This window comes from Chinchilla lanigera, unplaced genomic scaffold, assembly GCF_000276665.1.
Source record: "Chinchilla lanigera isolate Chin_1 unplaced genomic scaffold, ChiLan1.0 scaffold00080, whole genome shotgun sequence".
In the NCBI taxonomy this organism is placed as follows: domain Eukaryota; kingdom Metazoa; phylum Chordata; class Mammalia; order Rodentia; family Chinchillidae; genus Chinchilla; species Chinchilla lanigera.
Genome location: NW_004955481.1, coordinates 8,060,186 through 8,078,913, shown reverse-complemented (window position 1 = coordinate 8,078,913; position 18,728 = coordinate 8,060,186). Strand labels below are relative to the sequence as shown.

The following is an 18,728-nucleotide window of genomic DNA, read 5'->3' as shown; positions in this document are numbered from 1 at the left end:
TCTCCTCTCTTCTCCTCTCTTCTCTCTTCTTTCTCCTCTCTTCTCCTCTCTTCTCCTCTCTTCTCCTCTCCCCTCCCCTCTCCTCTCTGCTCTTCTCTCTCTCCACTTTCCTGAGGATTAAATCCAAGGTTTCACACATGTTAGGCAAGTGTTCTATCACTGAGCTACACCCCAGCCTTTTTCATTAATTAGTTCATTTATTTAATATTACTATTATTTTATAGTACCAAGGATTGAAGCAGGGCCTTTTCACTGAATTGCATGCCCGACCAATTTTTTTCATTTTGACACAGGAGCTTGCTAAATTGCTACCTTGCTCAGGCAGAGCTTAAACTTGCAGTCCTCCTGCCTCAGCTTTCTAGAGTGCAGGGATTACAGGTGGATGCCATTATCCCCAGAAAAATCCTGCCTTTCTGGTAAGCTCCCAAGTGATACCAGTGACAACGGTGTGTGCATGGACCACGTCATACGTGGCAAAAATCTCCGAGGCAAGAGGATAGGGAAGCATGGACTAAAAGAGAAAAATGACCTCTGGTTCCAGACAGCCCTGGATGCTTATCCACCCTGACACTGTAGTCTGTGTCACACTGCGTCATCACTCCTTTCAGACAGAGTTCAAAATGGGTCCACCTTGTCCCCGTCCCTTGAGAAGTAAACTGCTTCTCCCAGGCTAGACCTTCGGGCTGCTGCTGCTTAGAAATGCAGACCGTGCAGCGATCGTTAACTCTCTGTTAAGGATAATGCTTTCCTTTGTCTTTTATGATACTGAAATGACTATCATTAGAGACCACATGAATAAAGAGGTGGTAACAGAGTCACCTATCTCTAAAATGAGTCCCCTGCAAAGACAAGCCGCTGGGTGTTTCTGCTTCCATCTCTGATTTTGTGAATACCAGTGGACGTGTCTGTGAAAGGGGGGAATCTAAGAGGAGAGCCTCTGGCACGATCACAGTAATCAGTCTTTGTCTTTGAGCAGCGTGTTGTTACTGAGAGGAAAAAAGCCTTCCACAGAGGGATCCACGCCAGAAACGGAGCCTTTTTAGGTAATGCAGCTAGAAGCCTGCGCTTTTGTTGCTACAAGGCCATTAGTTAGAACTGCGAAGGCTGCTTGCAGACCATGCTTTGGACTGTTCATTTGGTTCACTTGCTCATGCCCCCATTTGTTTTTTCAGTCATTCATTCTTTCACTCATTCTTTGATTCACTCACTGACACACAGATTCATACACTCATTCATACACTTATTGAGTGCCTTTTATAGACCAGTCACTGTGCCAGGCTCTAAGGATATCAGCGTGAATCCACTCCAAGTCATTAGTCTGCTCACAGAGTAGGACCCTGTAGCCAGGCAGCAACTAGACCCCCTCAATGGCCTCTCCAGTTTCAGGTTGAAAAAAACGGGTCCAGATAACAACGTGCTATCTTTACTTTGAGAATCTTCCCTGCTTAAAGGTATCACGTGGTCCCCTATTGCCAACAAGTAAGGCCAAGCACTCAAGGAATCTTGAAACTCTCACCCCCGCACATCATGCCTTCTGCTGAGGTGAGCTAGCATTCCCTGACGCTGCATGCCTTGCTGACCCTTTGCATGTGCCTTTCCCTGGCCCTCGAGTGGCCTGCCACCCCGTCTTCCCTGCACTGCATGAAGATGCTACCATGGAAGGGTAAGCATGAGAGCTCCAGGTTCACTCTTAACTTTCTGATGGAAAGGTTTTACTGGAGTGTGTGCGAGCCGTTTCGCATCCACACCCATCTGGCTATTTGGATTTGCATAACTCTTAAGAAAAATGGCAGAAGGCCTGCAAATCCCAGGCAAGTGGAATGACTTGCTCAAGGTCACACAGCCAGTTAGAGACCAAGTCTGCATTACCGCTTAGCTCATCCATTCTGATGCTAATCTAACAACAGCACAAAAGAGATGTTAGCCACCGGGAGCTATTAATTAATACTTGCAGGGCACTTTTATTCCTTCCTGCAGAAGGCTAGAAAGATCTGCTCTGGCCAGACAAGTAAGCCGCAGAGGAGAACTGAGGTTACTGTGCGATGATTCAGATCTCAAAACGCAGGTTTGCCTGAGATGTTTAAATAACTCAGAGTTCCGGCTGCCCCACCCGGGACAGGACAACCAGGCAGTGGTAGATGACTTCTGGGTGGGAGGCAGTGGTGTGGGAGGCGGGAGGCAAGCTTCCAGAGAGAAATTACCATTTTGTATTTATGAGTTTGGCTTGCAGGAGTGCCGCAGGGACAGGCCTGCTAATATATTAGGTAATCGCCACAGTTCACTTCTTTGTGTGTCTACCAGCAGACTGGTAGCAGGTGATTCTGCCTGGGCCTCGAAGGAGGTGGGGCTCCCAGGCCATGAGGTAGGGTTGAGGAGGTACGGGAGAGCAGGGGGAATGAGGAGGGACATCCATCTCTCAGGCATCAGGGAGCACCAGGACCTCTGCAACCAGAACTGCAGAGTGCAAGGGGTCCAGGGAGAGTCCAGTCTGGGGACCTGACTTGTGCTCTGCTTCTGATTGCTAGGCTATCCTGGACACTCAGCTCCCTTTCTCTGAGCCTGCAGTGCCACCTGCTATTTTCCAGGGGGAGATCACAAGTCAGTATTTCTCAACTCTGGCTATACATTAGAGTCACCTGAGGAAATTCGAAAAAAAAAAAAAAAAAAAAATCACTAAATCCCGAAGTTCAAATCCCAGAGATTCCGATTTCATTGGTTTGGAGTAAAAGCCTTTACATATGTATATGGTAGCCAGGGTTGAGTCCCTGGACTCACTGATCTCTGTAGTCTTTTTTAGTGTAGATGGATAGACTTTCTAGAAGCCTCTGCTGTTGAAAAAAGCAACATATCAGTGACCTTGAGATGCAAGGTCACTTGTTTGCAGGTTTAGATTTTTGTGTATATGCAACTGAGGATTGAACCCAGGGTCTTAGCACTGAGCTGTATCTCCCACCATTCTCCTTTTCCTTCCTTTCTTTCTTTTCTTTGAGTAGGATCTCTCACATTCTCAGAGTGAGGTTCTCCTTTATCAAGGTGCTGTTTTGTTTTGCTTCTCAACATTAGCTCTGTGGCCATGGTTGAGTTGTTTGGGATCCCTGGGCCTCAATTTCTGTATCCTTAGATAACAAGAAAACAGCTAGTCTCGGCCTGCCCACAAGCAGGTGGAACCAGAATGTTTTTTGTAGCCATCTAATGTACAATGTGCTTCTCAGCCAGTGCCTGTGGAGGTCAGCCTGAAGGTGGAGAGCACTAGCTCCTTGGATAAATGGGAAGACAGAGGCTCAGTGTGGTCAGGTTACTTTCTCAGGGACATCCTGCCAGTAAGAAATAGAACCACAGAGATGTTAGTTCAAATCCCAGCCATGCCATTTCCAAACTAACTTGGACTAATTTATTGATCTTTCTGTACCTCGGTTGCCTCATCTGTAGAATAGGCGTAAATAGCACCTACTTTCTTTTTTTTTTTTTTTTTTTGGTTTTTCTCTGGTACCGGGAACCGAACTCACGACCTTGCGCTTGCCAGGCAAGCGCTTTTGCCCCTGAGCTAAATCCCCAGCCCCGCACCTACTTTCACAGAGTGGTTTTGAGGAGGGAAAAAAGATAACCAGGCAGGACTCTTCCTGAAGCCTGGCACAATGCAGATGCTCAATTAATATGTCCCTCTCCCTCCCTCTCTTTCTCTCTTGGTATTTCCCCCATTCTTTCTTTATCCTTTGCTTTCCCCCTGCTAGTTTTTAAACTCTCCAGGAACTAGGATCATGAGATACAATTCACTGTGTGCTCTCGTACAAATTGTTTAATCATTCCCTGCCTGAATTTCCCCTTCTGTAAAGTGGGAATGAATGATAATGGTATTTATGAGGACTAGATGCATTGGGAGAACAGGCTCTGGCCTGAAGCTAGAGCTTTGGCTGCTATGATTCTGCCTTCTGTCCTCACTGGGCCTGGCATGACGCTGCTCCCCACCCTCAATCCCTGCAATGGCTATTGACTGAACAAGACAGTCTCCCCCGCCCCAGGCAGAGGGACAATAAATAAACATGCCCTCCCGAGGCCTGGCGTGTGACAGTTCTGCCGAGTACACACAGCCCCCAGGGTTCCCAGACAGAGATCAGCAACCCTATATCAAGGGACTGCTTACTATCTCGAAATGGCAAAAAAGAGAAAAGCCATAAATATGGAGGATTCATCTGTGATAAGTCATGGTTAGGAACTCCAGCTATATAACTTTTTAATTCTCCACTCCAGCTTGTAAGCTCAGGCAGTAAAAACAGTCACTAGTAATTTATTTTTTTCCACTCTTTTAATTTTGTAATTTTTTTCTCTAACCAACCAAAAAGCCCTCCCAAACTCACCTTAAGCTTTTATTTTTTCACCCCCTAGCAGTCCTAAAATATGATCGTGGATTACAATTTAAAAGCTAGCCCTTCTCCTCCTTTGCCAGCATTAAAATATTTAACCTTGTGGGGAGGGGCAATTTCTTTGTTGTTTATTTGCTTGTTTAGGTTGAGACAGGGTCTCACTCTGTAATTCAGGCTGGCCTTGAACTCACTGTGTAGCCCAGGCTGGCCTCTAACTCCTGCGATCCTCCTGCCTCAGCCTCCTGAATACTGGGACTATAGGTGTAAACAAAGGAGACTTCTTAACCAGGCACTAAAATAGAACTGATCTTGAGCTGTCTCCAGGTGCCAAAGGAGGCTGGTGGGGAGGGAGGCAGTTCAGTCAAAAGGAAGACAATGTGCATATAGCCCAAGTGTTTGACTTTGAGGCCCTCGTCTTTCAACTCCTTACTGAATGATCTCAGGCAAGTGGCTCCTCTATCGAAGCTCAGTTTCCTTGTTGGTTAAAAAAAAAGGAGGGTGAAAATCACAGACCTCCCTGACCGGGATGTTCTTAGAACCTAAAGAGAGAATGCAGACAAAATCATGTTGTTCAGTGCACAACTCTGTCAACATTACTGCTGATGGTGATGGTAATGGACCTGGGGATGTGATGGTGGTGATGACCGCGGGTGGGGATGATAATGACGGGACAGGGTGATGAAGATGGGACAGCGGTGCTGCTGGTTATAAAAGCGACGATGATGGTGATGATGACATGACTGTGTACAACGAGGGCCTGTGGAGTGATGTGACACAAAGAGGATTTTCTTCAGAGCTTTATACTTCTCTTGCATACAAAAAAATAGGTGGTCAGCGCTGGGGACGTAGCTCAGTAGCAGAACACTTGCCTAGGATGTGCAAAGCTTTGTGCTTGATTCCCAGCACTGAAAAGAAAGAAAGGAAAGGGAGAAAAGAAATGGGTGACCAATAAATAATTGTTCATCTCAAATCAACTTCAGAACTCAGTCTACCCCTCCGAGGTTTGAGTCATTCATTCAGCAAGTATTAACTGAGTATCTACTATGTGCCCAGCCTGATTAGTTTTGGACCACAGTGAGCAAACAAAACAGACAGCCCCATCCCTCATGAGGCTTATCATCTAGAAGGTGGTGGGGTGGGGGTGGGCAGTAACATGTAAACAAGTAACAGCATCTTAGATGATGGTAAGGACTCTGAAGACAATACAATAATACAACAAGCTGAAGAAGAGGGGAGATAAGTATTTGCAAAATTCCTTAGCTCTTGTGGTCAGGAGCCTATCTGAAGAGGTGGCGTTTGAGCCAATAACTAAAAGGTAGAAGGATGCAACCAGGGGAAGACCTCAAAGCAGAGTGTCCCAGGCAGAAGACACAAAATGCAAAGTCTCTGGGCTGAGAATGAGCTTGTCTTATTGTAGAGATAGAAAGAGGCGCTGTGGGTCTTATGCAGAGTGGCAGAGGCAGTGACATGAGCTGACATTGGACAGGTAGACGGAGGCCAAATTGTGATGGCCTTGTAGGTTGGAATGAATCGAGATTATGTGCAGGGCCAGGAGAAGTCATCAGAGGGTTTGCCATGAATTGGTAGATCCTTCACAGTCATCCTGGCTGCAGAGATTGGGTAAGTGTGAATCAGAATGAACTCAAGGAAACAGGCTAGGATTCAGACGGTGCCGCGGATGAGATGCTGGCAGACTGGACTGCTATTCTGCCAGTGGAGGTGGTGAGCGCGGTCTGATGTGAGATGTGTTTGGAATTCGAGCCAGCGAGACTTGGTGGCGAGGATGAAGGGGATGGAGGTGGTGACTGGGATGGTGATGATAACAGTACTGCTGACAGCCATGGATTGGTGGGATGTGACAGAAAGAAGACTCAAGAATAACTCACAAGTGTGGGCCTGAGCCCCTGGGCCAATACCAGTAACGTGAACTGACAGGGGGAAGGCTGGGGGAGAGTAGACTTGAGAAATGAGAGAGGCATGGGATGGAGCTCAACATTTTGGGCACACTGAGGTTAAAATAACTACCAAGCATCCCGTAAGCAGCTGTGCAAGTGAGCTGGGGCTGCAGGAGAGGTCAGGACAGGAGAGGGCTTTGAGAATCGTGGGTGGAAAGGAAGGAGGTAAAGTCACAGGGACTGGAATGGGTCACAAAAGTTAAACATGCAGAGAGAAAAGAGCAGCAGGCTGAGCACTGGGGCTGGAACTCACCAACATTTGGTCAAGAAGTATAGGAGCAGACAACAGAGGATGAAGGCTAGAGCAGTAGGAGGCAAATGCAGACAGCGCTGACATAGAAGCCTATGGGAGGAGAGGGGTACCAGAAGGGGATCGGCTCTGTGCAGCAGTGAGCTGCCAGCGAAGAACCGGCCTCTCCCCTGTTGGAAACAGGAAGCTGTCAGGGTAGCCGTTGTAAACAGAGACCACAGCCCCAGATGCACTTGAACCCTGGATCTGGTGCTATCATTTCTTAGTTTTCTTATGTTGGCCAAGTGCTGACCTCCTTGATCCTGTTTCTTACTCTGCTTGGCATGATTGTGTAGTTTGGGTAAGATAATGTGCAAAAACAGCTTAGCACTGGACCTGTCATGTACTAGGTGCTCAGTATGTAGAAGCTATCGGTAGAGTAGGTGGATTCACTGTCAGTCAGCGATATTGTAGAAGGGCCCTGGCAATGCAGGGGAGGTTTTCTTTGGGTGATCCAGCCTTCATCCAGAGTGGGAAATGAAGTTTTCTTTAAGACTTAGGTCATGCAAGGGGTAGCCAGGTGGAAGAAGACAGGACAGGAAGACCCCTGGGTAAGGAGTACACCTACACATGCCTAGAGGCATCCTAGTTAAATGTTGAAAGCCCTACATGGACCAAACCAACCCAAACCCACTTTCAGGTCCAAAGCTGTTCATATGTGTTGGAGACACCTCTTGACCAATGGATGGTGGCCCAGAGAAGAATTGTAAATGGGATATATGAGAGTGACAGGTCTAATCTGCAGTTCAGAAAGACCATTCTAGAAGCAATGCAGAGGGAGAGGAATGTAAGTCTTAGCAAGGCAGGAAAAGAAGCCAGAAAACTACACTCAGGTGAGAGGGGCTCAGAATGAAAAAATGGGCTCATTATAGCATAATTAGCTCTCTAATCAGTATGCAGGCATATCATTTCAAGCATAAAGATGATTATATTCGTAAAGAGTTTTTTTCATCTTTGAATGAAAGTACCCTAACCAATTTGGGGGCTTGGGTGAGTGGTTGAAGGAAAAGGTAAGGCTTTAAGTTTTAACCAATGGATTTTACAACGAATTAATTTATTGATTCAAAAAATTACTCACTGTAAACAGTAGAAGTTGTAAATGCGATTAGTGGCAGGTTATAGTGAAGGCTGAGTGACAGGCTCAGGAAGTCTCCCTGGTTAAGCGGGAGAGATGGTTTCATGCTGCACAGATGGTGAGGAAGGGCTTCTGCTGGACCAGGGAGCCAGCTGCAACCCGGCAGGGGGTTTCGGTGAGTGGGTTCAGATCTGTCACGCTACTGTTCTCTCTAGGGACTTAATAAGTGGTTGAACTTTGAGTAATGAGGCATTCTGAACTGACCAAATAGAAAACATTTCTACCACCATTCCCAATGTACTTACATATACAAATAAATGCAAGAAGGGAGGGAGGAATCCTCAGGTCCCAGAAATAAAGAAAGACAGCAAACCAGGGTGGTAGCAAGCATACAGCTGGCTTCCTGGGAGCTGTGGGACCAGGTCATTGGCTGGGGAAGGGTGATTACCACCTGAGACCTCAGAGTAGGCCTGGAAGAAAGGACTCCTGAATTGCCTTTTCTACTAAAGGACCTATAGAAAACTCCATCCAGAAGCCCAAGGAAGCTAGGGACTGCTAGGGGTTCTAGCTAGGGAGGGTGAGGCCACAAAGTCCTACAGCAGCTGGGTCTTGCAAGCCTGCACCATGTGTGGGCATAGGGTCTGGATGGATACTACCCACGAAGCACAAGAATCTCAGGTTGAAAATAAACAACATAAAAATTGGTCTGCAGAAACATGGAGCCTCAAGAGAAGCAAGCAGCCAGATAGTTCTTTTAGGGTACTGCTAACAATATAAGGCACATGGCCCTCGAAGGAAAAAGTCATAAGCAAGGTCAGACCTGCTCATGTGCTCATTGAGTGTAGTGCTAGGATGACCCGTCTCATCCAACCCCTCCTTCAGGAGAGTGGAAACTCAACCCAGGGGAGGTGCACTGACTGGCCCAAGAGCACGTGTCAGTGTTAGGCAGTGTGGGGTGTGGAAAGACAAAGGATGTCGGAGGTAATAAGACCTGAGTTTGAATCTTGCTTCCCTTTAACAGATGTGACCTAGAGAAAGCTGCTTAAGCTTTCGGAGACTAAGTTTCCTTACGTATAAAATGGAGTTGCTGACACCTACTCCATAGGATGCTTGGGAAATAGCGAGATCATTGTGGTGAGAGTCCTTGGTGTGGTGGTAAAGTGCTCTACGTGTGTCGGTTTCTTTTGTGGTTTGGATCTGGAATGCCCCCTCCCCCTACCTCCACCCCCACCCTCACCCAAAGCCCATGTGCTCAGAGGCGGGGCTTGTGGAAGACGATCAGCGCATGGAGGCACTGTACTCATCAATGGGGGAGTTCTGCTACCTGTGCAGTTGGAGGTGTGGCCTGTTCCAAGGAGGCGGGTTACTGGGGTGTGACCTGGAGGAGTATATCTCCCTCCTGGACTCCTCTTTTCTTTCACTGCTTCCTGCCTACCATGAAGTGAGCAGGTTTCCTCCACCCAGGCCCTTCCACCATATCCTTCTACCGTGTACCAGCCAAACGTGGACTGAAAACAAGAGCTAACCAACCTCTCCTTTAAATTGTGGATGTTGCATCCCAGCAATGAGAAAGTGAATAAGAGTTTCCTTTATGCTTTTCTCTCTAAATGTCCCCTTCAAAGCACCCCCTCGGGAGGCCCAGCTGGGCCCAATGACTTCTTTATCCATCTGTGTTCTGTTACTTTAGAGTGTTTGTACTAGATTGCTTATTGCTATAGAATTAATGTTTTAACTCCAATTCCTGGATTTGGCAGTTCTCTAAAACTTTGTACTCTTTGCCCTCATTTATCTTCCATTGGTCGTCCATACTGCAACAACAGACTTGGAAATGGGTGGGTAGATGCACGGATGGATTGATAGTTGGATAGTGGAAATGGATGACTGGATAGATGGATAAGGGATGGATAGATAGATGAGTGGATGGATGGATGGATGGATGGATGGATAGTTGAAGTGTGTGATTGAATAGATGGATAAAGGACAGAGTAGATAGATGAGTGAATGGATGGATACATGGATGGATGGATGGATAGATGCATGGGTGGGTGGGTGGGTGGACAGATGGATGGACGGACAGACGGACAGACAGATGGATGGGTGGGTGGATGAATAGTTGAAGTGGATGATTGAATAGATGGATAAAGGACAGAGTAGATAGATGAGTGAGTGGATGGATATATGGATGGATGGATGGATGGGTGGATGGCTTCATGATTGGTGGATAGATAGGTATTTAGGTGAAAAGGTATCACAGTGTGTTGTTTGTATCAATAGACATTGATCCTTGATAAATTAAGGAAAGGATATTATTGGAAGACTATCCGGTGGTTCACAGAATCAAGTCAAAGCTTGGAAAACTCAGCTGAGAAGAGTCAGGAACTGAGGAACAGCAGGTTCTCTGTCAGATGAGGCCCACATCGCAGGAATGAATGAACACCAGTCATTTTCCCTCCTCAAGCCTAACTGCATTTAAGAGTCTGTCTTCCAAGTGGGAGAGAGCGTCCAGTTGGAATACCTCTGGTCACATGCCCATTGTTTCATAGGCCCTCTAGGCATGCACTGTAAGGCATAGATAATTTTCCAAAAAGAACTTAAGGTCGTGTAGCCCACAGAAGAGAGACTAGCTGTTGAGGGTTCAGAACTCCATCACCACCCTGCACAGAGAGCTGATGAATGCCCAGTTCCTTTGAACTGCCCCAGGGGCTGTGCCTGTGTTTGCCTCTTGCTATCTCCTTCATCTTCTACTAATGAGAGTGGATGGTGGGGTCTGCTTCATTCTCCCCTCACCAGGCTGTCTCCCCTCCCTCCCGCTTCAGAGGATCCTACCTCTCCCCAAAGCACAGGCGCCCCTTACCTCATCCAAGAAGCTTTTGCAGCTGCCCATGTCTAGGCAGACTGCTCCATTCCCCGGACTCCAATTGCCCTTGCCAAGAACATAGTGCTAAAATCATCCTGGAACCTATTTCCTGCTTCACCTTCAGGGTCTGGGTGCTTCTTTAAGCTTCCTAAAAGCAGGAACCTGTTGAACTTAGCTTATATTCTCCACTCCCCTCCCTCACTACTGGGTCAGAGCCGATGACCAATGAGAGCATGCCAGTTCGTGATCGATAAGGGTGTGTGGCATAGCATCACCCACTGTGTCCTCAGAATTAGGAAATGATTCATCTTTTGAGGACTGAGTCACCCAGGACCCAAGCAGCCAGCGTATCTTAACTTGTACAACTACTTAGAGGCAGTTCTAGTCCTGGAACTCAGCTCTTACTATTTCCTATCCAAACCAACATTCCTTCCAGCTGTGTGTGTGTGTGTGTGTGTGTGTGTGTGTGTGTGTGTGTGTAAGTGCAGACATATGTCTGTGTGTAGGATGTCCCACCATGTTTGGCAAAGTAAATCCTCAGTCAGTGGTTAATTAAACAATAATGAAACAAAATATTGCCAGGACAATGCCAATATATTCTTCTCTTGTTCCTGCTCCATCCTTGCCCAAATTTCTGCCCACCTTAAGCCCCTTTGCCCAGTGATCAGTCAAAAAACGTGGATGGGTTACCCCTGCAGCTTCAGGTCTTATAAGAATCAAAATGAATTTCAAAAGTTGGAGCACACAGAGAATCCCACGAACCCTCGCATTGCCTAAATCATGCCAAGTGGGTTTCCTAGTCAGCCACCCCCACCTCACCCCTTGTTCTGTGCCGCTTGAAAAATTAGTTGGTGTGCTGGTAATAAAGTCACAGGGAGCGAACATTTTGACAAGGTAATGGTCCCCTGCCTTTCTCGACATTTGCAAGGGAGTCGGAGTCCATTATAGTGTCACAACTGTACGTGCCATTGACATCGCATTGAATAATTAAAAGGCACTTTAATCATAGCGATCATCCATTTAGCATGTGGTTGCAGATGTAGGGGAAGCATGTCTAAGGGGGAAGTCCTGGTCGTGTGGATGGGGGACTCCCCACAACTTGGGTCACCACTGAGACCATAGGCAGCAGGTCCTGCCTATTTTGTACTGCAGATTCGAGGAACAGGGAAGCAGCACCTGACCCCTGCAGTTCCCCCATCAAAACAAAGACAATGAAAGTTTTCTCCTTTCTTTCACTTCCTTGAACTTACTGCAGGAATAGAGTTTCTTTTTGTGTCAAGTGAAAAACTGAGTGTCTGCTGTTTCTCATCCATCACAGGTCATTGTGCTGCAAGGGAACCTGGCTTTCATTCTTTTGCAAGGCGGGTATTTGTTGAATGTCTGATCTGAGGCAAGTATTGCTCTGGGTGCTGTGGATGCAAGGAAGAAGACAGACTGGGTTGCTGCTTCTAGAGGGCACATGCTCTAGAGGGGAGCAGAGTAAAAACACACAACTGCTCCGTGTATCATCCTGAAGCAAGGTGGACAAGGCATGACTGAGTTAAGCAATACTGCCAGGATACCCAGGCATTGGGGCCCAGGTCTGAATGGCCAGGAATCAAGAGTGGGAAAGCCCCTAGGAGGGGTTAGCGGATAGGCTCTGGATGTGAGGAACTGGATGTATCCACGGAACAGCAAGGAGACTGCTGTGACCACAGGGCAGGAAGTGACGGAGGAGTGGAGCCAAGTGACAGAGATGCCGGGGCTGGGGGAGGGAGCTCAAGCAGGCTTCCCAGGAAGCTGGAGGTACAGTTGAGAGGCTGGGGCTGCAGCTCATTTGTACAGCACTCGTCTAGAATGTGCAAGGCGCTGCGTCCAATCTCCAGCGCCAAAACAAATTGTGAAAAAAGGATGAGGTCGAGTAGCAGAATGTTACACTTGGAGCACAGAGATGCCATGATTCAGAGAACGAACTGCACCCTTTCATCCTCTTCCATGCTTGGTGCAAGGCGCTGAGTAACACCGGTGAATGAGAGCCCCTTCTTTCCAGGAGCTCACTGCCACATGGGGGAGACAAAAGGATGAACAGATGCTGACCAGCAAGTGAAACCCTTCCTGGGGCAGAGGTAACCTCGGGACTGTGGGAACCAGAGTTGAGATGCCTCATCCAAGAAGGCTTTCTAGAAGAGTCAGGCTCCACACTGAAATCTTGACATAGATAAAGCAAGACAATACAGAATATACTAATTGGTTAAAAAAAAAAAAAAAGCTCCAAAAGGAGACATGAAAGAAAATGGCATACTTGGGGATACAAGGAGTCTGGTACTACTGACATCTTGTGACCCAGAGAGGTCAAGATACTCAGGGAAGGTCACACAGCAATACAGTTCCTCACTGTGACTTCTTTTAAATTATTCTCCAGAGAAGATGACCACAATCAGGGCTCCAGAGTATTTGGTAGGAGGTGGGATACCCCAGATCCTTTCTTAGCTGCAGTAGTACTATGACCTGGTAGAGTTCTTAGCCAGCAGGGCCAGAAAAACATGCCATCCCCCCAACGCTACTGCCTTACACACACACACCCAGTACAGGTGACTCTGACCTGGTGCTTGCTTTTTCCCAAATATTATCCTTGAATAATATTATCTGAATCCTAGAACACTCCTATCCTAAAGCAGGATGGTCCAGATTTCATGCTAACAGCCCCTTGATCCTGCCAGTAATGCTGTAATTAAGGCAGCCCAGTCCCTGAGGGAGAGAAGGAAAGTGAGTTATCCCAGGCTACAGAGCCTTCAGGTAGAAACCCTGGGACCACAACTCAGATCTCTTGAGCCCTGATCTGACATTGTTCTGGGAAATAGTTCCTCATTAAAAGCGAGTCGGGATCAGAGACATTCGTTTACTGAATTCTGAGGTGCAGGTGGCGGACACAGAGGCAGAGGGGCAAGATGGTGCCCAACATGGTGAGAAGTCAGGCAGCTTGAGTTCATCCCCACCTCCACTACATCCCAGCTGCGTGACTTTGGGAAAGCGACTTCCCCTCTCTGTGTCTTGGTTTCTGCATCTGTGAATTGAGGGACATAGTTGTTCTTGCTTCATAAAGTTATTGTGAGATTTAGTGAAGCAGCTAGTAAGTGCTCAGTCATGGTGGCTCCTGTTTGCCTCTGGGGCTGGTAAGTGCTGTCGCTGGAAGTGCCCACAGCGTGCCAGCCACCATCGTGGGTGCTCTTCGTAGTGGTGACATGGTAGCTTACAAAGTGTTTTCCACACGTCACTCTGCCTGGCATACGCCTCATGTCTCTATTAACTGATTCCACTCATGTTATCTTAGCAAGTTGTCACAACAGCACTGTGGGTGAGCTTTATAGATGCAGAGAGGCCCAGAGAGGTTCAGTCACTTACCTGAGGTCACACAGCTGGTAGGAGGCAGAGTGGCATGCTAGCCCAAAGCTCTTGCCCTTCCCTCTGCTCCCCAAAACTCATCTGTCCCCAGCGTTCCTGCCTTTTAGCATAGGGACCCAGTGATACTCAACCAGTGTCACCTGAGATTCACCACCCACCACCCTCCATCCCATGAAGAAGAGGGCAGGGAGAGGAGCTCTGCGGTGTGCTTTATGGATCCCTCTTGGAAGCAGGACAGAAAGGACAGGGCTGTACAGCAGGTGGGCCTACTTCCTGCGCCCAGATCTGCTCAGGGCTGACACGTCTGAGCCAGGCATATTCGCTCTGGCTGGAAACCACCCTGGACTCTGACATGGCCCTTCGCTGAAACCATAGCCCAGGCAGCACAGGAGCGAGCGGCAGCCAGTGTTCCCAGAAAATAGCCAGGCCAGAGCAGCCAGCAAGGGAGGAGCTACTGGGTCCCAGGCTTGGTATGAACAGGGACTCTGCTCAGTCCCAGCCAGGGAATCTCTGCTTTTGTTGGTTTCACATCATGGATTTACACCCGGGGTGATCTTAGGAGAGAAGTGTTCATTCATCCAGACACAGAAAGCCTACACTTCCAGCTAGAGCCGGGCCTCTGACCCACAGTCCCCTGTGAGAGCAAGCGGGCATGGTCCCACCTGATGCCTACCTTCCCCGCAGGGGCTGCAGGTGGAGAGAAAATAACCACGCTTCACGCAACATCTGCTGCGTGGAGGTCATGGGCTGCCGCTGTGTAATCAGGTGGTGTGCTCGGGAAGAAGTAAATCCAAGCCCTCAGCCAGAACCAAGAACCACCCCTGTGCATAACAAGCAGCCGCCCTTCCCTCAGGGAGTGCACAGTCCGCTAATGAGTGCAGCTCCCTGCGTCCCTCCACAGAGCTCATTTACAAAGCAAGCATCACGCGTCTCTTCACAGCCATCTCGTGTCCTTGCGCTTTAGCTCTGGGTGTCACCCACCTGGTGGAGATGTGGTGTTTCTGCCCTCCCCTTGGGCATGGCAGCCTGTGGCAGTCGTCACCACCATCTCGCCAGCACACAGGACAGGCGTTCTGGACTTTTGGTTCTCGGGGACGCTCATCCATTCTGACCCCGATTTTCCCTCTCACGGTACCTTATTTGTTTCCTGCACAGCATGCAGCGCGAGATGTGATTACATATTTCTTTGTGTATTTATTTGCTTAGTGTCTATCAGCCCACAGGGTAGGGACCATCTGTTGTACGCATTACTGTTTAGCCAAAGCCTAGCAGAGTATCTGGTCTGCAGTGGACACATAGATAGTTTTTAAATGAATGAATGACCCTTTGAGAGATTTTGATAGGTAAGTTTGGAAAGTGATTGTGGCTCTCAAGTGCCAGGCTAAGGATTCATACTATAGGTGTCAGAGCAATTGCATATTTTTTAACCCTTCCTTCCCTCCTTCCCCTCCTCTCTCCTTCTTCCCCCTCTCTTCCTCTCCTCTCCCCACTTCCTCCTCTCCCCTTCCTCTCTTCCATCCTTTCTTCCCTCCCCCTCTCTATTTCTCTTTTCCCTTCCTCCTTTACTTCTCTCCTTCTCTTTTTTTTCCTTCCTTCCTCTCTCCCCTTCTGTTTCCCCACATTGCTTCCTTTGACTCCTTCCCCCCCATTCATAAGAAATAAAAAAAAAAAGAAAGAAAGAGAAAAAATTGTTGAGGCAGGCAGGTGAGTTTCACCCGTCCTAGAGCCCTCTCTCCGAGCAGCACTGGGAGTGCCAGACGCTTCCACGGCTCAGCGGAGCTCGCGTGGCTGTTCCCAGCACAGACTGTTCCGAGGGCGCACCCCACAGTCCCCAGCCTGACAGCCTGGTCACGCGCCAGCTCCCTTCCATTACTCCTGTCTGCAGACACCGTCTTGGAGAGCGGGCCCTGCCCCGCCTGGCAGAGGCATCTCTCAGTCCCGATAGTCACACTTCAGTGGCAGACAGAGGCTCCTGGCACCCTAGAGGGATGCAGAGAAGGACCGTGTGAGCCAACTGCTTCCTCTGGAACTGGAGACACTTCTGGAATGAACACAGCCACAGGACCCCACCTTTATGGCCTGGTTCTGATGGCGAGGTGGAAAGCACGGACTCTGGAGGCGGACTTCAGGAGTTCAAATCCCAACCCCGCCACTTGCAAGTCAGGTCTCTGAGCCTCAGTCTTTTTCATCTGTAAAGTGTGGATCATAGGATCACAGTAGAGTTGAGCTTCTCTATCCAGGGCTTCTACATCCACAGATTTGACCAACTATGGATCAGAAATATTTGGAAAAATATTATACCTGTACTGAACATGTCAAGACCATTTTTCTTATTATTCCCTAAGCAATGCAGTATAACAACTATTTACATAACATTTATATCATATTAGGTATTATATGTACTCTGGGGTGGGTTAGAGTGTATGGGAGTATGTAGATAGGTTATATGCAAATGCTCTGCCATTTTATACAGAGACCTGAGTATCTCAGATACCGGTGTGAAGGAAAGGCTGGTGTGAATCCCTGTGGATTCTGAGGGGTTTGTTTTGCTTTCTAGGACCCTAATGAATACTAAATGAGCCAACATATGTAAAGTGCAAATACAGCCAGGGCTGTGTGCCTCTTGGCTCTTAACCTTCCTATAAGGAATAGGATGCATGCATCTCTCTCACTTCTGTGGGGCTAGAACCAGGGTTTGCTCGATCAGCAGAAATTGACTTCCTTCATGTCCCCCAGGGTTTATGACAAAGCCTGGCTCCTATGCCCCACCATTACCCTGGAAGCTCTATGAGGACAGAGACCCAGTAACAAGTACATAGGAGCAGTTGTTAAATAACAGTGGCAGGACGATTAGTCGGGGATGCTGTGATGTGGGAGAAGGAAGATGGGACAACTGGTCTCACTTTGCTCACAAGGGTAGGTGGTCATCCCCGTCACCAAGTCGGGCAGGACCGGGCAGAGTCAACTTGGGGAGTGTGCAATGTCAGAAACCACATTTCTGCAACTAGCGACAGAGGACTGCGATTCTATTTGGGTCACAAATGGATTTTTTTTAACTTGGTATAAATGGCCCTTTGATTAGGGCAGGCACACTGTGATACTTATTTCTCAGTCTGCAGTCAAATCAAGGGCTTGAGGGTCTGCAGTCGCATCAGGGCAATAAGAAGTGAAATCAAAATGTTTGTCAGAGAAGCGTAGAGGGTTCTGAAGAGGTGGTTCTCCTCGAAGAGCAATCTAGTGGCAAAAAAGCATCTTTGCAATCATGTTGGTGGCTGTGGGAGGCCAGCCGTGGTTAAGCCCCAGCTCATTGACATGTAGAGACACGGGGAGTGGTGGGCATGACCCGCACTCTGCAGGAGCCCATGGAGGTGCGGATGAGAAGGTCACCCCTGGCAGACAGAGGGATGGAGAGAGATGCATACGCCAGAGTCTCTGGCTTGCAGATTCCAAGGCATGGCATCCCTGCCTGAAACATTTGATCCTCTAAGTCATTTAAGACCTCTCCTGGAAAGCTTTGAAAAGCAGCACGGACTTCTCGAATTCCCTGGCCCCCTGGTGGTAGCGATCTGTTGTGTGGTTGTTGAAGATGATGAAGTTCAGCAGGAAAAAACATCAGACCATCATTTTCTCTTCAAGAAGCCATTAGATGATTCTGTCTGACCTTCAGAGGAGCCCTGGGAAGCTCAGAGTGGCCTCTGCCAAGTGCTCCAAGCAGCCCCTACAGAGTTAATGTGCCAGCAGGCTGCTTGTCATCCCTCGGGGCTTGTCCTCACTGTGGCTGGTGATGAACCCAGGGGATAGGCAGCGCAGGCGGTGCAGCGGGGGCACTGGCCTGGGGTCAAGGAGAGCAGGTTTTATTTACCGTCTTGCCACGGCAACTTGGGCAGACTGTTTTTCCCTCTGCATTTTTATATAAAGACTCTCAAAGTGTCCTGGCCCAGAATGACCCAAAGTGAGTTCCCAGGGCTAGCCACAGCATCAAAGTCTGAGCGCTTGTTAGGCCCCAGACCTATGAATCAGAAATCCTGGGGGTGGAGCCCATTATTCACCACCCAGTGCGACCCTTAGGTGATTCATACGTACATTAAGATTCAAGAATCATGTGTCTTACTGCAGCTTGGGATGACACCTACCAGGGACTGTGGGATGATAGGGCCAAATAAGATCATAAAATAGTCAAGTCTTCAGGCACCCACCCCCTCCCTTCCACATTTCAGTGTCTTTATTTTCTTTTACCCCGAGACATAGTCTGTTGCTTAATTTAATACTCAAAAAGATGGTGTCTGGCAGCACCTCTGCTTGTCTGACGCATCCTGCATGTGGGCAATGGAAGGATGGAGCTCTGTGGGCTTGTGACTTCTGACTCAGGTGGTTACTGCCGGTGAAATAGCAGGCAGTGGTGTCTACACATGTATAATACATAGGTTTGCAAAATCCTGTTATAAATTACAGGGTTTTATGACCCTGGTTTTGCAGACTGATTGCATGAATTGTAACAGTGCAGTATATCGCTGTACAAGATAATGCCACCAGCAGTGGAGGTCTAATATATCATCACCAAAGAGGATGCTGCATTTAGAAATGTACTATTTTTATTTGTTTAAATGTCTTTGGTATTTTAAAACTGTCAGTTCTAGGATGCCCCCAGAAGTATCCGGTTTGGGGCAAAATGCCACTTTTTATGTAAACCCCGAGTGACCCACTGAAACTGCCAAGGTGAATATGGGTGTTCTGGGGGAGAAAGACAACCTCTTTCTTTCTCACGTACTTCCTCTCCTCCTCCTCCTCCTCCTCCTCCTCCTCCTCCTCC

General features: G+C 48.1%; 1 protein-coding gene and 1 long non-coding RNA gene across 2 annotated transcripts in view; one reads left to right on the top strand and one right to left on the bottom strand.

The window, feature by feature from the left end:
* Nucleotides 1-18,728, top strand: part of Asic2 (acid sensing (proton gated) ion channel 2) — a gene marked incomplete at its 5' end in the record, with an annotated part of 242,526 nt that overhangs the window by 14,342 nt on the left and 209,456 nt on the right.
* LOC106146493 lies at nt 5,102-10,663 on the bottom strand. The gene is made up of 3 exons (XR_001230948.1): nt 10,535-10,663; nt 7,684-7,898; nt 5,102-5,266 (listed from the first exon to the last, which is right to left on the bottom strand). It is a non-coding gene; the product is annotated as an uncharacterized LOC106146493 (long non-coding RNA).